We start from the raw sequence: 21,500 nt of genomic DNA on the forward strand, positions 1-21,500 counted from the left end.
TTAATTTTTTTACAGCATTTCATTCCCTACTTATTCCCGCCATGTCGTCGTACTGTGACTCCCCTCTACTGAGATCACGCGCGTATTTGTTGTGCCTGAAACTAAAACGTTTATGAGAAAGAAGGGTCTGCTTTATTGATGGACATCGTAGGGTCACATCCAGATGAATAGGAACCAGTATGTGATGGAACTCGTATTTTATTTTTGCAGCCTATCGTAACAAGTTTGGTACAACCTATGGATCAGGGCGTTTTGGAATGTCTAAAAAAATAGTATGGTCACCGCCTGCTACATTCACTCCTGGAAGCAACACAACGTGAGGAAAACATCACGAACTTCCTCAGACAGATAACCGTGAAGGACCGTTGTGTATTGGTTAGTAGAATCATGCGTCCGCCGAGGTGTCCGGATATTTCGTACCACATAGGTCGTTATATACCCTCGAACGGTTTTCCCGTAATCCTCAAATGTTTACTCAGGACAATCCGTACCATCTGATGTCAAATTGGAATTCCATTTCCACGCCAGCGGGCGTAATGAGCCCGAGAGACTCACTTTAGAAATCAGAAACAAAAATAATTTACAACATTTGCTGAAGTAAACTTCTATATTATTTTAATGATTGCCCTTTATACTTATCACTTATGTTTACATAAATATTATCATAAGAAAGTTGATTCTTTTGCAATATAAATCCTGAAACAAAACAATACAATAGAAATATACTGTACATCGTATTTGGGCGCATGTGCCTGGCAAGCATAAGGATGGATAATATTACTATTATTGTGAATATTTATAAACCACTGCTTTATTTCAATTTCAAGTAAAATAAAAAATTCTGATGAACTGGCCGATATGGCCTTGAAGGTCACGCGGAAACAGGAAACTACTGAAAGGTGGAAGTAGTTAGGTCCCCACGAATGACGAATGCGAAATGAGAATTAACACGTGTGCGAAACAGATCAGCTGCCCCTGACGGAAGGTTAATATCAGTAGTGGTCCCACCGTGCGCAGGCTTCTGCGCCAGTAGTGGACAATGGATATACAAGTGAATACATTCATTAGGAAATCGTTTTTACTTCGCAATACTTCCCACTCTTTCAAGTGGTACGGAATGTCCCCTCCTAAAGCAGACCCTACACGATCAATAAAACTGTCAGTACCGAAAAATATTGACAGTAATACTGATCGCGTGTGGACTGGAATGATGGAATGCAGGCCAGTACTGAAGCAGATCCGGATTTCCTGATCTCCGAGCGTCAGTACTGTAGAGTGGTGGGGATACTGACAGTTATACTGACCGTGTGAGTGCGCTTGTCATTATTTCTGTCAGTATCAACGGAGCAGCGGTGAACGACAAATGCGTTTCTCACCAAGGCCAAGTAGAGGTGCTTGTAGAACCGTCAAGTAGGCCTATTGCAAAAGTTTATCGAGCTATATGAAACGCTGCCAGAATAAACGTATGTACTTAACACAATACTTTACATGTTTCCACAACTGCTGTACTGATGGAAACTGGTGACATTATAGCGGAAAACTTTAAATCTTCAAAATTTATACCAGTTGTAAGATACCTCACTGTCACCGCCAATCTCTCTGCCACCGATAAACAGCACCGCATGTTTGTATTTTGCCTTATTACGAAAGGCTCTACCAATCTTCAAAATTTATACCAGTTGCAAGATACCTCACTGTAACCGCTAATCTCTCTGCCACCGATAAACAGCACCGCATGTTTGTATTTTGCCTTATTACAAAAGGCTCTACCATTCGTAGTAATTTTGCAAAAGTACCCTCACGCATTCGGAGATAGTTCAGATGATCTTCTGCTTCGGTATATTGTGTTTCCCTCAACACTTCATATGAGAATACTCTTCTCTTTTCCTAAACTAATCTTTAACCCATCGTTTACGTTTAAAACTGCGTTTCGTGCAGTCCTAATATGATAGCTACAAAATGCCCGTCTTTTACGATCCATTTTGATAGAATACCGCAATTACATGTTATAAATCTCATCCCGCAGTGACGGTTATTGACTTTATTTGTAAAGTGAGAATGCCGCAATGGTAAGCTAGTGCACTGGTACTGACCAAAATATTGACAGTAATAATGATCGTGTAAGGTCGCTACAATATTGATGCGTACTGTCAGTATTATTGACTCAGTATTACTGATCAGTAGTACTGACCGTGTAGGGTCTGCTTTTAAAGATTCTAGTCATTAGGTGACACTTCGCAAGTAATAATCAGCCGTTCATGTCGTACGAAATGTCCAGTGGTGCGAACTGTCCTAGAACCGTCTGCTGACAGTAACTCCGATGACAGCAATGATGATGACATACGAAACTTGTCAGATCTAACACTGACCACGCAACATGCATTGACAAAAATACTCTCGTAACTGCTGACGTGAAGTCCACTTGAGAATTTCAATTGAACGTAGCGAGCTAATCCTGACTCAGGGTGTGAAGTGTGTTGACACAAATAAGGAGGTAACATAAACTACAGCTCCCTGCAAGATTATTAATTAAATAACTCCAGATGTTTTATGTTTATTGGGAGTCTATGAGACCTCACGTCACCGGTTAAATTATATATAATAACGTTAAAAAACCAATGAAAATCTATATTTATTATTCAGCAGTCTTATATTAAATGCATACCGGTACCTAAGATATTTATTGCTTAGTACAAATGTAAATATTAATGATAAATACTCCATAATTTCAGATTGGGTGTTCACTAACTGTTGGTGGGTCTCATGATTCAACTCCTGACGAAAGATATCTTAACATTATAGCTACCGGGCGAGTTGGCCGTGCGCGTAGAGGCACGCGGCTGTGAGCTTGCTTCCGGGAGATAGTAGGTTCGAATCCCACTATCGGCAGCCCTGAAAATGGTTTTCCGTGGTTTCCCATTTTCATACCAGGCAAATGCTGGGGCTGTATCTTAATTAAGGCCACGGCCGCTTCCTTCCAACTCCTAGGCCTTTCCTATCCCATCGTCGCCATAAGACCTATCTGTGTCGGTGCGACGTAAAACCCCTAGCAAAAAAAAACAAACAAAAAAACAAAAAAAAAAACATAGCTACACTGAAAGATCAATTTGAGCATGATGAAAATCCGTTTGATTCGAGTTCTATTTTATTTGACGATTCTTTTCCCGTATGTGATGATACATCTACAGTAGAGGCGTCATACTCAGAGGAGATTGTAACCTCTAAACGGCCGGGACAGATGACAACATACAAGGGGAATCAGTGACTAAAGCCAGTGATAACGTGGAAATAAACGTACTGATCGAAATATTGTCGACTCCAGCACACCCAAGCACGTTAAAATGACAATGAATGACTGTAAATTTACTATAACCAGTTCATTATCACTTACTAATGTTTACGAAATTAATATAAGACCTCGTACGAAACGGCATGGAGTGGCGCCTCATACCGGTATTTGTTGGAATCAGCTCTAACACAGAGGTAACTACAGCTGCAGTTACCAGTCGTTGCGGAGATAACTGTGAAGAAGCCGATAACTGTTGTTTCGGAAACTCATTTTAAACGTAATGTTAAGTCAGTGATAACTACGCATCTACAGGTAACTGTCATTCCAGAAACCGGCCATTTCTAATCTCACAGATACTCAGAAGTAAAGATGCTCGTGAATTCGAAGTTACACAATGGATGAAGAAGAGTGATGAACAGTATGAACTTACATACGCACGAATTATTGAAATGTTGAATGAACGAACAGAAAATAGCGAGGAAGAAGTTTTCATAGCAAGGGTCTGACTGCATTTGAGGCGGAACTACGCTACGTCGAACGACAACCAGGAGCAACTCCCACCGGCATCCATGGCATGACAATGCTGCGCAGAAACGATGCAACATTCAGAAACAAAAGTCGATTAAGGGCTTTTACAAAAATTAACCATGAAAATACAAGATTTTGGGTTCAATCGTTGCGGAGTTTTTCATGATTCACGATTTTCCCTCTGTTGCTCCGTGCAGTCCGAGTTATTCCAAATCCGAAGTACCCTCGCCCCCATTACGTTGGATCGAGACTCTACTGTATTGCTATTTATTGTCCTCAGAAACTTCGCTTTACCCCAGTGTGTGGCGGGTAGTATACATCAACTATGTCTCCAGCCTGTCGTAGTAGTCCCATGGACTATCAGCTTGGAAGCATGGATTGGCTACCATGGGTCCTCTAGCTGAGACTGACATTGCTTCCACGTACTTGTACCAGGCTCCTCATTTTCATCTTCCCTATCTGCAGTAGCGGCGATCGGGAATTACAAGTGGAGGGGAAAAAATGTATAGATAACAAAAATCACCCAGGTTTGTGGGATATAGCGGACTGTGGGGGAGGACTATATATACATCAACAAAGGTGACGGCTATATACTGAGTAGATCATGGCTACCCTCCATAGTTAACTCATCAACGTCTTTCTCCGTGACTCTGGAGGCCCTGGAAATAACTATATTTCTAACAGGGTCTCTCTATCTTGAGTCTGGTTACTATGGAGTAACCGTAGCCATTTTGCTTTGTTGTTGCTCTGAAGACGATCCTGGTCGCAGGATTGAAACGCGTCAGCCGGTATTTATTTATTATTACACTATCTAATATCCCCAAATAATTATCGTAATGAAAGGAAAAAAGCTACAAATGGTAAGTTTTTTTATGCTCTCTGAGCGAATTTCGACACAGAGGTAAAGGTACACAGCTTACCAACTTAAGTGTGGTAATAGCATCTTTTCGAGATTTTGATTCAATACTGTATAATACAACTTTCACCAAAAGAACAATATTTCACATGTCTATACTAATAATATTATAAAGAGAAAAAATGTGTATATTTGTTTGTAACGCATAGACTCAAAAACTACTGAACCGATTTTAAAAATTACTTCACCTGTAGAAAGCTACATTGCCAGTGAGTCATAGCCTGTATTTTATTTTCAAAACAATTCGAGGGGGTGGGTCTCGGGGGGAGGATATAAAAATATAAAAATAATAGGCTAATATAGGCGAAATCGAATTTGCCCTACAAGGACGAGACAAAGCTCATTTTAAGCCCCTTGATTCAAAGAACCAAACTCGGTAAACCCTACGGGCCAGAAAACCATGTTTTAAGGCCCTAAAACCAACTGTTATGGAGATATTGGCACCTAACTACCCCTGCTCTAGGAATCGGATAAAGAAATGAACTGCCGTAACCATGACAACGTCATCTCCAGGATTCTACAGCAATGAGATTGTGCATGTACGTTTGGGCATAGCTGCCAACCAAAATTGGTACAGATATGACTTACTATCTGGAAGAAAAATATACTGTTGTGTAAGACACTCATAGGAATCCTTTGGATGGGGATGGAAAGAAGGTGAAGAATAAAAGTTATATATGTCATCGTTTGTATGTACAGTATGTATGTATGTATGTATGTATGTATGTATGTATGTATGTATGTATGTATGTATGTATGTATGTATGTATGTATGTATTACACCTCCTCCTAAACCACTGGAGTGATTTTAACCAGATTTGGTACACTTATGACTTAGTATCTGAAGACAAACCGCGTGGGGGTAAGACAACCCTAGTACCTTTATGGGCAGGGGGCGAAGGGGTTAAATTATAAAAAAATCTAGAATAGTATCGAATCAAGAGTTTTCGTGGTCGCTGAAATGAATAGTGACACTCTGAATTTTTTAAAGTTCATGTTCGGCCCCCTTTGGGGTGGGGGTTAGGGGGGGAGTGAGATGTACAAATAATTGAAAATAGTGTCGAGTCTAGAGTTTTAGGGGTCACTGAGATGAATGGTGACAAGCCAGATGTTTTATCTCTTAGGGATGGAGGGCGAGAAGGGAACAGTCTCATTGATAGTTGAAATCCTGTACATCGTATCTATAGTGCGACGGCTAAATTATTTTTTGACAGGATCAAATACTTCCCAGCTAATTCGAGCTTCCATAAGGACAACGTTTTTCTCGAAAATTAAAAAATCTAAAACTTGAAATCAAACACATCTAAATAATTCTAAAACTACATAGTAGATCATAAAATATCAATCAACTAGTCAAAAAGGAATTCTATAAAAATTCACTTGGCACATAACTAACTGGTAATACAAATTTTAAAGCTATACATTCAGAAAATATCCCGGCAACTTCGGGTACTACAGCTAGTATTAGATTTAAATAGAAGTATGGTGTGATTACACAATTAAAAATAATTTAGTATTGACTACACACTAACAAACTAACAGACACTAAAGAGACCGCCAGACTGACAAATGCGCCCGGCCAGCCGGTGAATTATGCCTCAGTGTCCATGACCTTGAAAGAAAAAACCGTAACAACTACCACCCTTCCTTACAGCACATGCAGTCTCCACTACCTGCTGTGGAACTGTACAAATCGGTTAGCCGGGACGAACAATATTGTGTGCGTATTTTCAGCTAAGTATTTTGTTAATAATTAAAGAAAATAAAGGAAAGAATTAGCTGATAAGACAACAGGGTTTGTACAAATTGCCTTTAAAAAAAAATTCCTATAATTCCTAGTTTCAGCCGGCTGAAATGGAATAAAAAATAATTTTTCCCCCCTTAGCCCCACTAATCGCCGCTACTGTCTATCAGTCCATCCTTGATCAACGTTTGTTCATTTCCGATTCCGAAGTCTTTCATTTTCATAACCTTTAGCAAGCAAGCTCATAGCTTTACGTGACAGTTGATATTATGATTACCGGACGAGTTGGCCGTGCGGTTAGAGGCGGCTGTGAGCTTGCATCCGGGAGATAGCGGGTTAGAATCCCACTGTCGGCAGCGCTGAAGATGGTTTTCCGTGGTTTCCCATTTTCACACAAGGCAAATGCTGGGACTGTACCTTAATTTTCCAAGGCCCCAGTTCAATTACCTTAATTAAGGCCACGGCCTCTTCCTTCCAACTCCTAGGCCTTTCCTATCCCATCGTCGCCATAAGACCTATCTGTGTCGGTGCGACGTAAAGCAACTAGCAAAAAAAAATCATGATTATGAGCTTGAGACCTCCAGATTCACGTGGAATCCGAACCACATATACAGATTTTCGTTCCAAGATTACACTTGCACTGACCGGGATTCGAACTACAGTCACTCAGCTATCGCGTCTTTCACACCCTTCGTGGCCCAACCCTTCCTTTAGCAGATATCTTCATTCTCAAAGGGTTAAATCCTTCCATTTCCTCCTTTGATTACCGTTACTACTAAAAGAGGATGGTCTCTTTGTCATATTTCCTCTTAAAGCAATAATCACCGCCACCACTACCCCCATTGACCTTCACTATTACGTGCAGTCCTAGGCATCAAGACGAGACTCATTTCGTAAAGTTCATTTGCACCGCCCGAGGTCCAAACCACGTTAGACTTGATGAGAGGTTAACGACGAAGTCATAGAGCGTGTAATCCATCATTCACCATATCCGTCATGTCAGCGTATAAATGAACCCCGATGTACATGTCACTTTTCCACTCCAAAAAACTCCATTCTGGTCATTCTAATCCATCAACATAGAGAGGCTGATAATCTCGCTGTCGTGTCTAAACTCTATCATAGCGGAGTTCAGAGTTTCGTCACAAGGAGCGCTGGCCGCAGTCTCCATAGCCGTATTGTTTAACACTAAAAATCTTCGCAGCATAAACCTTTAAACCTACTGTATATGACTGACTATTTTATTCATGGCTCCAGTGACCACTGTAGTTAAAAAAAAGGAACTTCAACCAACCATCTTCGCGACAAAATTATATTTCTTATTAACACTTTTGTATTATCGCACTTATTTTCATAGCAATTCATCAGAACACTGCCCGACTCCGTGGCTAAATGGTTAGCGTGCTGGCCTTTGGTCCAAGGAGTCGCGGGTTCGATTAAATTATTTGAACCGCTTTCTAATAGACAAAGCTTATCAAAAACTATTATGCTGGAGTTTTACATAAATTTGCACAGGGAAATGACATATCGATCATTTGACACAATACTGTAGTTGATATTCGAATGAAAGTCTTTACCGTACAGGCCATGAAGGCCCTTGGATGGGTGGAAGGTAAAGGCTTCCACTATCCGTAACCTCGGCACTTGATGGGGTAGAGAGGTTAGCTCTACGCCCGGCCGCCTTTGCCCCCAGGAATTAACCTGGTACTCATTTTTGGTGTAGGCTGAGTGAACCTAACGGCCATGTGCACCTCCGGAAGTGGAAATCTCGTTTCTTAAATTTTAAGACTTCCTGTCGGGGAGTCGAACCCACGTCCTTCCAGGCGAACTGAGCACGCCTTTACCGCCTCGGCCAGGCAGCCCCTATTCGAATGAAAGTTTAACAACAAACTGGATAACTAAAGGGACAACAGATTATATATCATGGCAACGGACTCCTTGATCATCGATCTTCCCGGGTCTTTGAAAAAATGACTACTTCTAGTACTACTACTACTACTACTAAGGAAAAACCGGGCGAGTTGGCTGTGCGGTTAGAGGCGCGCGGCTGTGAGCTTGCATCCGGGAGATAGTGGGTTAGAAACCCACTGTCGGCAGCCCTGAAGATTGTTTTCCGTTTTTTTTCCATTTTCACGTCAGGCAAATGCTGGGGCTGTACCTTAAAATATTAAGGCCACGGCCGCTTCCTTTCCTATCCCATCGTCGCCATAAGACCTCTCTGTGTCGGTGCGACGTAAAGCCACTAGCAAAAAAATCTACTAAGGATTTGGCGAGGATTCTAGTGGCTTTCCTTCAGAGGTTAAATTCCCCCTGTGGGTGGGGGTGGTAAAATAACACCCACGGTATCCCCTGCCTGTCGTAAGAGGCGACTAATGGGGTCCCCAGGGGCTCTGAACTTGGCAGCATGGGTTGGCGACCACTGGGCCCTTAGCTGAATCCTGGCATTGCTTCCACTTACTGGTGCCAGGTTCCTCAATTTCATCTATCCTATCCGGCCTCCCTTGGTCAACTCTTGTTCTTTTCCGACCCCGACGGTATTTAAAGCACTCGAGGCCTAGGGAGTCTTTCATTTTCACACCCTTCGTGGCCCTTGTCTTTCTTTGTCCGATATCTTCCAATTTCTCTCTCTGATTAGTGTTATACAGTATGGAGCAGAAGGGGGGGGGGGGAGGGCAGAGAGTGATAAAGGGTGGCGCCGGCACTGACTGAAATATTTATATTTAATATTCTATAACAAATATTGCTATCCTCAGATTCTCACATCCATAAACCTGGGCAGGAAGCTTTTCCACCGCCATTCAAGACTAATAAACTCGTACTTTTACTGTCTTATTTTACAACAACTGACGGGTAGATCCTGCCCAGCACGTATTCTGAGAAAATATGCGAGTAACATTTTCCACACAGCACCCTTTCACCTGCCACCCGCAGCGGTATCGCCTTACCAAACACATAACAACTGCTAATGACAATAAGCCGCTTGACGATGTGACCGCTACTTCCATACAAGAATAGATTCTTCTATTTCTGCCATTGTCGACTCGATTTGAGACCGGCCTTTGCTGTCAGTTCGAAGACAATGAGTGAGTGAACAGGTGAATTCTATTGCCTGTTTAGTGGAAGTGATTAGCTCGATTTACAATAAACTGTTACAAGTATCGCCATACTCATGGATAACTGGCTTGTTAGCGGTGGTAAAAAGAGACCCTGTGGAAGTGATTTATCGACTGCTTGCCCTCCTTCGAAAATATAGAGTCCTAATAAAGAACAAGGTTTTATTATAATCAAAGTACATTGTTCTTCCTCTCCTACTTGTGCTCCCACCAGCAACATCAATTCTACACCCAAAAGCAGTGCGCAAATATCAAGACGATTATCTTACATTAGGCTTTCTTTCTTTCTTTCTTAATCTGCTTATCCAGGGTTGGTTTTTCTCTCGGGCTCAGCGCGGGATCCCACCTCTACCGCCTCAAGGGCAGTGTCCTGGAGTGTGAGACATTGGGTCGGGGATACAACTGGGGAGGGTGACCAGTACCTTGCACAGGCGGCCTCACCTGCTATGTTGAACAGGAGCCTTGGAAAATTAAGGTACAGTCCTAGCATTTGCCTTGTGTGAAAATGGGGAAACTACGGAAAACCATCTTCAGGACTGCCGTCAGTGGGGTTCAAACCCACTATCTCTCGAATACTGGATACTGGCCGCACTTAAGCGACTACAGCTATCGAGTTCGGTTAAATTAGGCTTTACCAGCATTATTTTGAATAATATGGAAGGACCTCAATGCGTTCTTTGGAGATTTTAGCTAACGACAGTTTGAAGCCTGTCGGCAGTCCTGAAGATGGTTTTCCGTTGTTTCCCCATTTTCACACAAGGCAAATGCTGGAACTGTACCTTAATTAAAGCCACGGCCACTTCCTTCCCACTCCCAGCCTTTTCCTATCCCATCGTTGCCATAAGACGTCTCTGTGTAGGTGCGACGTAAAGCCAATTGTAAAAAAATTAAAAAGAAAAGCACATAACGGTTCCTAAAAATCGCTAAGAAAATCCTTCGAGGTATCCTATTTAATTGCAAAATCCCAACCTGCAGATGTGATTGATCTGAAATTACTTCTTCCTGCAGCCGTGAAGATGTGCGCGATCATGCATGGACTAAAGTTCGGCGAGTGTTTGAAGTCGATACCGCTCTCAAATGACACAGTGGCTCGTCGTATTCCTTCAGCAGCCTCTGACATAAAACATCAATTGCCACCACGTCTTCATGATAGTCCAAACTTTGCCCTGAAACTTGATGACAGTATTGATGTAGTAAATAGTTCCCAGCTTCTTGTTTTTGTACGCTACCGTCATGAAATGAAACACACGAGCATTTTCTGTTTTGTAAAGCTCTGGAAGGGGGAACTACAAGCGAAGATGTTTTCTCTCTTGTGAATTCCTTTTTCATTGACAACAATCAGTCACGGACAAATTGTGTTGGTGTAATTTATGTACCGATGGGTCGGCGGCATTTTCTGGAACTAAAAGGGGATTTATAGCAAAAGTGAGCGCTGTTACTAATTCTGTAAAATTCACGCATTGCATGACACAAAGGGAGGCATTGGCTTCGAAAATATTACAACCAGAAGTCCATAAAAGTGCTGAATGATGCAATCAGTGTTGTAAATTTTGTGAAAGCAAGAGCTTCAAACAGTAGGCTTTTTTCATTTTTTGCGAGGAGATGGGATCTATTGCACACAGAGGTACGTTTGTTTTCTCGTAGTTGAATCCTTCGTCGAGTTGTGAAGCTGAAGAAAGAACTTTGTCTTTTTCCATTGGACACCAATCCTACACTCGCAGCTCTGTTTCTGGATGAAAATTGGCTCCTAACATGCGCTACCTGGCTGACGTATTTGAGAAACTGGATGATCTTAACGTGCCACTTCAAGGACGAAATAGTAATATTGTCTTTCTAAGCGAGAATGTGCTTGCCTTTAAGAGAAAGCTTGAACTTTGGAAAACCCAGATTGACAAAGGTAACTGAGAGATGTTTTCTTGTCTGAACGAATTCCTGGAGGAAAATGAGCTAGATTTTGGTAAAATTAGTGGAATTGCCGCGGCACACCTCGAAAATCTTCATCAACAATTCGGGAATAAATTTCCAGATCTTTCAGCTGAGTATGACCTGATTCGCTGTCCTTTCGATACGAACGTAACAGCCCACTTGTCAACGATAGTACAGGTGGTGGTGATTATTGTTTTAAGAGGAAGTACAACTCGGCAACCACCCTCTATATAACACTAATCAGAGAGAAAAATGGAAGGGATCCGACACTTCGAAAAATGAAGATATCGGCCAAAGGAAGAGAAGGGCCACGAAGGGCATGAAAATGAAAGACTCCCTAGCCCTCGCAAACCTAATAGCGTCGGGGTCAGAAAAGAACAAGAGTTGACCAAGAGACGTCGGATAGGATAGATGAAAGTGAGGATCCTGGCATAAGTGGAAGAAACGCCAGGACTCAGCTAAGGGCCCCGTGGTCGCCAACCCACGCTCCAATGTTTAGAGCCCCTGGGGCCTCTTTCAGTCGCCTCTTACGACAGGCAGGGGATACCGTGGGTGTTATTCTACCGCCCCCACCCACAGAGGGACGATAGTACAGAATGAGCTAGTATATCTCTATATCTCACAGAACACTTCGAAATGAATTTAAGTCGAAGTCTCTTGAAAATTTGTGGGTGCAGATTTGGAATGAATATCCCAATTTATCAAGAAAAGCAATGGACGTGTTATTACCCTTCGCTTCAACTTACTTGTGTGAGTCAACATTTTCCGCAATGGCATCCATTAAGGCGAAGCATCGGTCTCGACTGCAGCTGGAAGGGGATCTGCGGGTTGCTGTTTCAAATATCCAACCAAGATTGGATCTACTTTAATAAAAATTCCCAGCTCACCCGTCACACTAACCCAGTAAGTGTCGGAGAATTACCGACTTCTGAACCATGTACCTTTTTATTCTTCTGTTTTACTGTGTTCTTTCTTTGGGTGAAGAGTTCAAACATTATTTAAATTCACATTTAAATGTTGATAATGGTATATATTATTTCTACTGTCTTTTATAAATCACGGGCTTTCAAATATGAAAAGCATTCTATAATAACTAAAAACAATACAGGCACCACAGCTAAGGAGCTAATTAGTGATTTTTGTTGTTGTTTGCTAGTTGTTTTACGTCGCACCTACACAGACAGGTCTTATGGCGACGATGGGACAGGAAAGGTGTAGGAGTGGGAAGTAAACGTCCGTGGCCTTAATTAAGGTACAGCCCCAGCATTTGCCTGGTGTGAAAGTGAGAAACCACGGAAAACCATCTTCAGGGCTGCCGACAGTGGGGCTCGAACCCACTATCTCCCGAATACTGGATACTGGCCGCACTTAGGCGACTGCAGATATCGAGCTCGGTTGCGGACAACTGAATATGAAGTTCATCCTGGATAACGATCACATACACCCAGCGCTTAAGCTTGTGTCGGACATTTTACTTTAATTCCACTTATTTTTAAAAGGCTAAATCGGAGAGCTCTTGCAGCTGACGTCATACCTGCCCTTCCCGGCGAGATCAATGCCACCCACTGAGTTTGTTTACTGTCAACCACATCTGGGTGTCAGGGGGAAGTCAACATGTTGAGGTTTTATGAGCAAATCTTTCCACACGACTAATAGCAGAAATACATGGAAATACATGTAGGCCTTCATGTGAACCAACACGTCACCCATTACTCGTATAATAACTAATGACTGTTGTACACCATCAAATGCTTCTTTCAGTTCAATACCTTACAAGAAAAAATGCCAAATCTTGTCAAATCTTGTTCAGCATTGCTGAAGGTTTGACAAGATTTGAAAAAAATTGGTAAGGTTTGATAACATTTTGTTTTAACACGGAGGAAAGGCAAACAGCTGTTGTTGGACTAGCAATAGGATACATTTTTAAAACGAAGATAAATGCTCAATAAACCATGGTTTACACGAGGAAAATATTAATGAGGTTATCCTCAACATAATTGTTGTATATTTACTGCCATAAAATCATTTACAGAGATTATGGTATATTGCATTACTCGCATTAATGGAATAAACATTATAGCAATTGAGATCTTGTTGCATGAAAACATGTTAGGAATATGATAATAATAATAATAATAATAATAGTAATAATAATAATAATAATATTAATAATAATAATAATAATAATAATAATAATAATAATAATAATAATAATAATAATAATAATTTACGTTGCAGAAACACCAGCAGAAATGGAAGATATGTCGATTGAAAAAAGTGAAAGATAGTTCCTCAGAAAGATTTTGGGCCCTAAGAAAGTTTCCGACGGTTTTGTCTTCAACTTGAGGTCAAACAAAGATGTGAATGTGAGAGTTGAAGATCACCAGCGTTATGGTCACCTGAAGAGAGTTAACCTGGGGAGATTGGCTCCCAAATTGCTCACTTTACAGGGAAAATGGAAATCTCATCCCCACTTGCTGAAGGAGGTGCACAAAGATATGGGGGTAAATGTTATAAGTCCAGAGGACATAATGGAGAGGACTGTCTTTAGGAAGAAATTTGCGGTGTTGAGGGATGATCCAGAGAAAGAACCTGCGAAACCGCGCAACATCTCGGTGGAAGAACGGCTGAACAGAAGCGTGAGGTAGAAAAACCTTTGGTTGTTTTGTAAACAAGAAGGTGTAAGCCTAAGAGTGACAGGCAGGTAGCTTGTGTAACCGTAGTCCATAGGTTGCTCTATCGATGTAAGTAATAATAATAATAATAATAATAATAATAATAATAATAATAATAATAATAATGAGGAAAATATTGTTCCTGTCCACTCAGAGGGAGTGTGAATGAAACTGAAGTCTCGGGAGCTTTATCAGCATTTTGAAAAGATCACTGTCACCATAAGGAAAAGGCGATTAAAGTTCTACGGCCACATTCTCAGAATGAACAATGATAGGATCACCAAAACTAACGTAACTGGCTTAGTGAAAAAAGAAAAGACTTTCATAAAATTGGCATCCCACAGGAAATTGTTCAAGATTGACTCCAATTCAAAGAAGCAGTTCACAACGATCATTTTGCTGAAAAAATGAATACCAGGACCAATAAATCATGGACTGAAGAACGGAGGAAAATATTCAGTGCCCAGATGAAGAGATTTTCGGAAAAGAAAAGATCACCATCAGCTAAATAAGTTCTATCGCGTTCCACAGATGGGCATAACGCTGTGAAAAATATAATAATAATAATAATAATAATAATAATAATAATAATAATAATAATAATAATAATAATAATAATAATATTATGCCGCCTCTGTGGTGTAGTGGTTAGCGTGATTAGCTGCCACCCCCGGAGGTCCGGGTTCGATTCCCGGCTCTGCCACGAAATTTGAAAAGTGGTACGAGGGCTGGAACGGGGTCCACTCAGCCTCGGGAGGTCAACTGAGTAGAGGTGGGTTCGATTCCCACCTCAGCCATCCTCGAAGTGGTTTTCCGTGGTTTCCCACTTCTCCTCCAGGCGAATGCCGGGATGGTACCTAACTTAAGGCCACGGCCGCTTCCTTCCCTCTTCCTCGTCTATCCCTTCCAATCTTCCCATCCCTCCACAAGGCCCCTGTTCAGCATAGCAGGTGAGGCCGCCTGGGCGAGGTACTGGTCATTCTCCCCAGTTGTATCCCCCTACCAAGAGTCTTAAGCTCCAGGACACTGCCCCTGAGGCGGTAGAGGTGGGATCCCTCGCTGAGTCCGAGGGAAAAACCGAACCTGGAGGGTAAACAGATGATGATGATGATAATAATATTATGGGAAGATCATCATAAATCGATCATTGCTGACAGTGTTTACTTGTAAGTAACCGTACGGTAATAAACATAAACGCTGTCTACTTCCTTGCGATATTTCTCTTGCAATCTCCTCGTACACAGCCGTGGTACTCTACAAAGTCCACTGAATATAGGCGGGGATGTGCCTCATACATAGCAATTAATAAACACACTAACTTGTAAAGTACTGAAAATTCTTGTGAAGTCTTAAATTTGACAAAAATTTGATTGTGTACAACAGACTTATTAGCAAGTTATAACACTACTTTCCATTAAATGAAATACGATTTTAATATGGAGTTTTACTTATTGCAGTATCGTATTCATAAAGACGCACACACGAAATGCTGTCAATTGTGTACACTGGTTTATTTACAAATTATATACACAGTATACACACACATTAATAGACTGCGTCTTGAACAAAACATTGCTACGATGGCGAAGAAGGGGACTGCAATATGTCCAGGGAGTAAAGAATAGGCTACAGGGAGCTGGCCGCTACACTACTCTCTGTGGCTATCGCTTGAAGCCAACGGCCACGCCCCCCATTGTTAGCAAACATGGCAATACTTACGTTGTGGATATATACAAACTAAGACATCTTCTCGGGAGTAGGGAAACTTTGAATCGCTCAATGAAGTACAATCGCTTTTAAAATAACACGGCGATTAGCTGTAACAATATTTTCTGGCAAACAGATCTATTAATGCTTTTTTACTGAGCTCTAATGTAGCGTTTCTCATGACCCGCACCCTTAAATCTACTCTCTCGCTAGTTGACTATCGGTACTAATAAACCGAGTTACTTAAAAACAGGAGATGCCAGATATCAGTAAAGATGAGGAGTAGGCTATTAATAAGGGCATACCGGAATCTAAATGCTTTAGAGGAATGTGCAATAAATCACCAAACTGGGCTTAGCAACATTGCTTACCGGTACTACATATTTTGGAGTGGTGGTGGAGGTGATTATTGTTTTGATAGCAAGTAAAACCATCAAGTAAACCATACTCTGACACAAATGGAAACAATGCAGGACTCAGCTAAGGATCCCTTGGACGCTAATCCACACTCCGAAGTTAAGATCCCCTTAGGCCCTTAATCGCCTTTTACGACACGTGGTGGCGATTATTGTTTTAAGAGGGAGTACAACTAGGCAACCATCCTCTCTTAACACTAACGAGAGAGAAATGAAGATATCGGCCAAAGAAAAACAAGGGCCATAAAGTGCGAATCCTCTTACAGGCTCGGTGTCGGAAAAGAACAAGAGTTGACCATCGGAGGTCGGACATGATAGATTAAAATTAGCCTGGTACAAGAAAGTGGAAGCAATGCCAGGACTCAGCTAACGGCCCCGTGGTTGCCAACCCATGCTCCCAAATTGAGATCTCCTGCAGTCCCTTTCAGTCGCCTCTTACGAAAAGCAGGAGATACCGTGGGTGTTGTTCTACTACCCCCACTTCCACAGGGACTTTTACGACAGGCAGGGGATACCGTGGGTCTTATTCTACCGTCCTCACCCATAGGAGGATACATATGTTAGATGCGGTGGTAGTGATTATTATTTTAAGAGGAAGTACAACTGGGCAACCATCCTCTATTAACACTAATTAGGAGGAAAAATGGAAGGGATCCGACACTTCGAAAGTGAAGGTATCGGCCAAAGGAAGACAAGGGCCACGAAGGGCGTGAAAAAAAACTCCCTAGGCCTCGAGTGCTCTAATTCTGTAGGTAAGAAGAGAATGTTTCAAAAATAGTAGGTACTGCATTCTCCTTCAAAACAACTTTATTTATGGACCGATCAAACAATTCCGGTTTGAAATCTGTTGAACATATTCTGGTGTAAGGAGAAGGTATACAATTTTCCCTACTAATGGCCTTAATCTACTCTGCTCTCCTTTCTCCATGAACAGGAAACCTGAGGAAAATTGACGATAAACAACAAGTCTAACCTAAAAGTTCTTACGAAAAGTGGACGGTGCTTCTGAGACTCCGAAATACTAGCACAGTAACAATGGAGGTAATATAATATACTGTACTACATATTACAATCCATACTTAGAATCTTACCTGTGAAATGTTATTCCACGAATATTTTTGGATTTCCGATGCGTGCAACCGTATGCACAACTCGACATTGTAAGAGCTACAACATCAACTAAATATTAAGTATCTCTTTTACGTTTTAGCGCGTCGTACAGTCTTTGCATCTGAAAATCCCGCAATTACAATTTGCTTTCACCGTATTCACTTCAATGAGCTGTGATAGATTTGACTATCGAAAATCAGCATGCGTTCTCGCGCCTATTTACGACCGCGCCCCCTGTGTAGACCACTGCCATTGGGCTTCACTATCAGAGCTCCAACGCATCTCCCTGTATTCTTTACTCCCTGAACACAACACAACAAAATCACAACGTAAGTTCACATACTTGACTAACGACTTCCACTAGCAACTCTCGCTAACAACTCAACTCCAACTCCCAAGGCTGCCTCTTTACATACATTGCCTGGCCAGGCTTCTAGAAAAGTATGACACAACATGTTTTTTTCGTAATTTCTATAGTCTCCAATAAGTTATTTACAAATGGATCGAATGTTCTGGAACTCTCTAGTGACAAAGATACGTTGTTCTGGATTATTACCCTGTGTTTTATACCATTATATTGGATTTATACATCATATTTACAGGTAATGATAAATTATGTACTATTAATTACGTTTTCTTACATTAAATAATCTCATATTAATATACTGTACATACAGCAGACGTGTTGTGACCTAACCTCACATGTTTTGTTACGACCACGATTTATAAAAAATACAGTCCGTACATAACTACGTAAATAATAATAATAATAATAATAATAATAATAATAATAATAATAATAATAATAATAATAATAATAATAATATATTATATTATATTATATTTATATTATATTATTATTATTATTATTATTATCGAGCTCGATATTTTCATTATTTACCCATGGGTTAGAGAATTGTTTCCAAGTTATGCTAATCCATTACACTTGCATCAAAATAAAGAACCACATTTCTCATACGTAGAGAATAAAGGTATTTTATATCACCTTGGGTCAGCAAATTCCTAGTTGCTGAGTTATTTGACTTCCAAGTGTGATCTTAGTAAATTCAAATATTGTTATTTTCTGTAATTATGATACACTTTGTTGTCATTCTTTAAATCCAGTATTCAAAATATGTACACTCTGTCTGCATGCAGGCCTCGGTTCGTAGCCCCGTGAACAAGCTCCGACCACATTCCCCATGGAGTTCTTATTGTATGATAGCCTTAAAAATCCACTCCCAGAAGGTTGATGTAGCATCTTTCTCTTCAGATAGATACACATTATAATACATGAGTGGTTGGATTCATCTCCAGCCGATGAACCTATAACAGACAAGCTGTTGAGAAATTAAGCATTTGATTTATTTTTATTACCTACATATCAGGAATCTGCCCGGTACCTTGGCTGAATGGTCAACATTCTTCTTATTATTACGTTTATTTAGTAGATTACAGAGGTATAAGAAGGTTCTGGCTTGATTGGGCGAACGGAGAAATGATGAGAGCCTAATTAAAAACACTAAAATTGGAAAATTTCTTTCTTTCCTTTCTTGTTTTTTCTGACTTTAAATTTTGATTAACGACAAATAACAGTTGAATAAATAAATGGTGAGCTTGTCAACTCTGATCACAACATTGACTTAAAGTCACAATTTAGTTACAATAATTTACAAAGTGACCTTGTGACTCAAAAGTTAAAGTATTTTCAAAGAGCACCTTTGCTCCTCTCAATTTACACTCTAGGAGACTGAGCTCCAACACTTACTACAACCCAGCCCCTCCAAGGCACAATTTTCTTATCCAAACACTTGATAAACCTTGAGAACAGAGTTCACTGTCCTTTCATCTCGACAGTCTATTACACGCTCATCCATAATTAACGACACCTTAAACAGAGGGAATAAGTGCCCATTCTATATGGCCTTAGTGGTCAAAAGAAAAGGTTTAAGATATCGGCCATGAACAAAATGCTAGAAGGCGAAACACTTGCCCTTCTTTTGAAATACACTTGAAAACACTTAAAATCCAATATGTGCTTATGGGCCTAAGTTACAGAGGCTAAGCCTATACTACAGAGGGTGACTAGATGGCGAAAAATACTAATTTCCAAAAATGTTTCGAAGAAAGTTTCAGAAAATCCTAGTCACTCCCATACCAAGTTAAATGGGAATTAAAAGAGGGTGCATACTCTTTATTCCCTAAGTTACACCTTTCCCAGCAGGGATGTGAATAGAGTTCTTAGACTTGCTTGAAAATTACATTCAAACGCTGATGTTAAACTTTAGACATTTACATTAAGAATGAATTTTGAAACCTTCCTCTCAAATCGCCAACGGCCGTAGCCGTGTTGAAACACCGGATCCCGTGAGATCTCCGAAGTTAAGCAACATTGGGCGTGGTCAGGAGTTGGTTGGTTGCCACGCGCTGTTGGTGGGGTGTAAGGGAATGGAGGAGCGGAAAGGAACTGGCCACCCTACCGCACGTAAACTCCGGCTCAGGAACACCTCTGTGAAGGTTCGGACCTGCCTTCGGGCAGAATAACCCTTACCTTACCTTACCTCTCAAATCAGCTTTCTGGAGCTTTCACATATTTAAAAGATGCCTGCCATTACCTTGAGCTGGTGGGCCTTCCGAAGACGGGCAAGGCTTATCCTTGCCTCCACTAACGTATGCACGCTAGACTGTAGCGAAGAAGACAAAATGGCCCAAAAGCTCCCAGCTTTTATAGCAGGGGGAAGGTTCAAGAACTCTCTAAGGCCGTTGGCCTATACACACCCCCAATTTTCATTGGTTACAAAATATATCTACCAAAATTTCTTTGGAAAAGATTTCAGGAAGAAGGACGTGATAGAAGTGCACACAAAAAACAATCTACAAATACTTCAGTTTAACCAACTTAGAAAATATAAAAATCCTTTGACAATTAATTGTACGTCCTCCCACTAGAGGGGGCACATAAGTCGACAGTAGAGACATCTGAAGATTAAAGTTCCAAACTTTTTCCAATACATAGTTACAGATTGATAACACATATGGCCTTCTAAAAGGCGCTCAGTTCAAATGCACGGAGAAGGTGTACCTCCGGTGCAATTATTATTACTACCTTCGCATTTGCTGAGTGTTCTAGACTTAGGATTGCGGAGTTCTGAGTTCAATTCCCGGCCAAATCATGGAATTCTTAACCGTTTATCGTTAATTCTTGCAGCTCGGGTGCCGAGTAAGTTTTCTCTCCCTAACATCCCTGCAACTCACACGACACACGCTAGACTTCCTACGGCAGATTCCACCCACCCTCATGGGAGGGTCTGTCTCTCTCTAACCGCCACTCGAAAGTATTACGGTATAATATCATTATCATCATCATCATCATCATCATCATCATCATCATCTCTTACAAGCCGATTTAATGGCTAGTCGATTAGTTCTTGTACTTCTGTTGCAATAATTTGTGAATATCAATAAAATCATGAAAAAAATATATAAAGAAATAACATTACTCAAAAACTTCATTAAATACTTGAAATGAAATGAATTAATAAAAATAATTTATCGAATAGTCCGTAGTATGGGCGTCAGAGCTCACCAGAATGGATCCCTCGAATTTAGATAGAGCATGATAATTCTTTATCTCCCAGGGCGTGTACATAATGATGCGTACTGGTACATCTGCTACAGGCCTTACCTAACCTTCTGAAAACGATTAAATAGGTAGGAACTGCACCTAGGTTCGTCAATAACACCACTGATTCTAAAATATCTAACTATATTCTCAATAAAATCCGTGCATGAGCACCTCATCAACACACCAAAATACACTTATAATACACAAACAAAAGATTGCTGGAAGATTCCATATTTACAACAACAACAATGAAAACAGTGGGAAAACGAAAGCGAGAACTAAGCCACCATTTGCAGTCCGTTGAACAATGCACATATATGTAGATAAATACCCTTCAATGTCTCTGTATTAACACGACTTGCCGATTCTCATAATCCGCACTTATAATATCACACAGATACTGTACCTCGCAATACTGTGTTCACAGACTTTAAGACTTGTTGTAAAGATA

This window comes from Anabrus simplex, chromosome 1 (genome assembly GCF_040414725.1).
Source record: "Anabrus simplex isolate iqAnaSimp1 chromosome 1, ASM4041472v1, whole genome shotgun sequence".
NCBI lineage: Eukaryota > Metazoa > Arthropoda > Insecta > Orthoptera > Tettigoniidae > Anabrus > Anabrus simplex.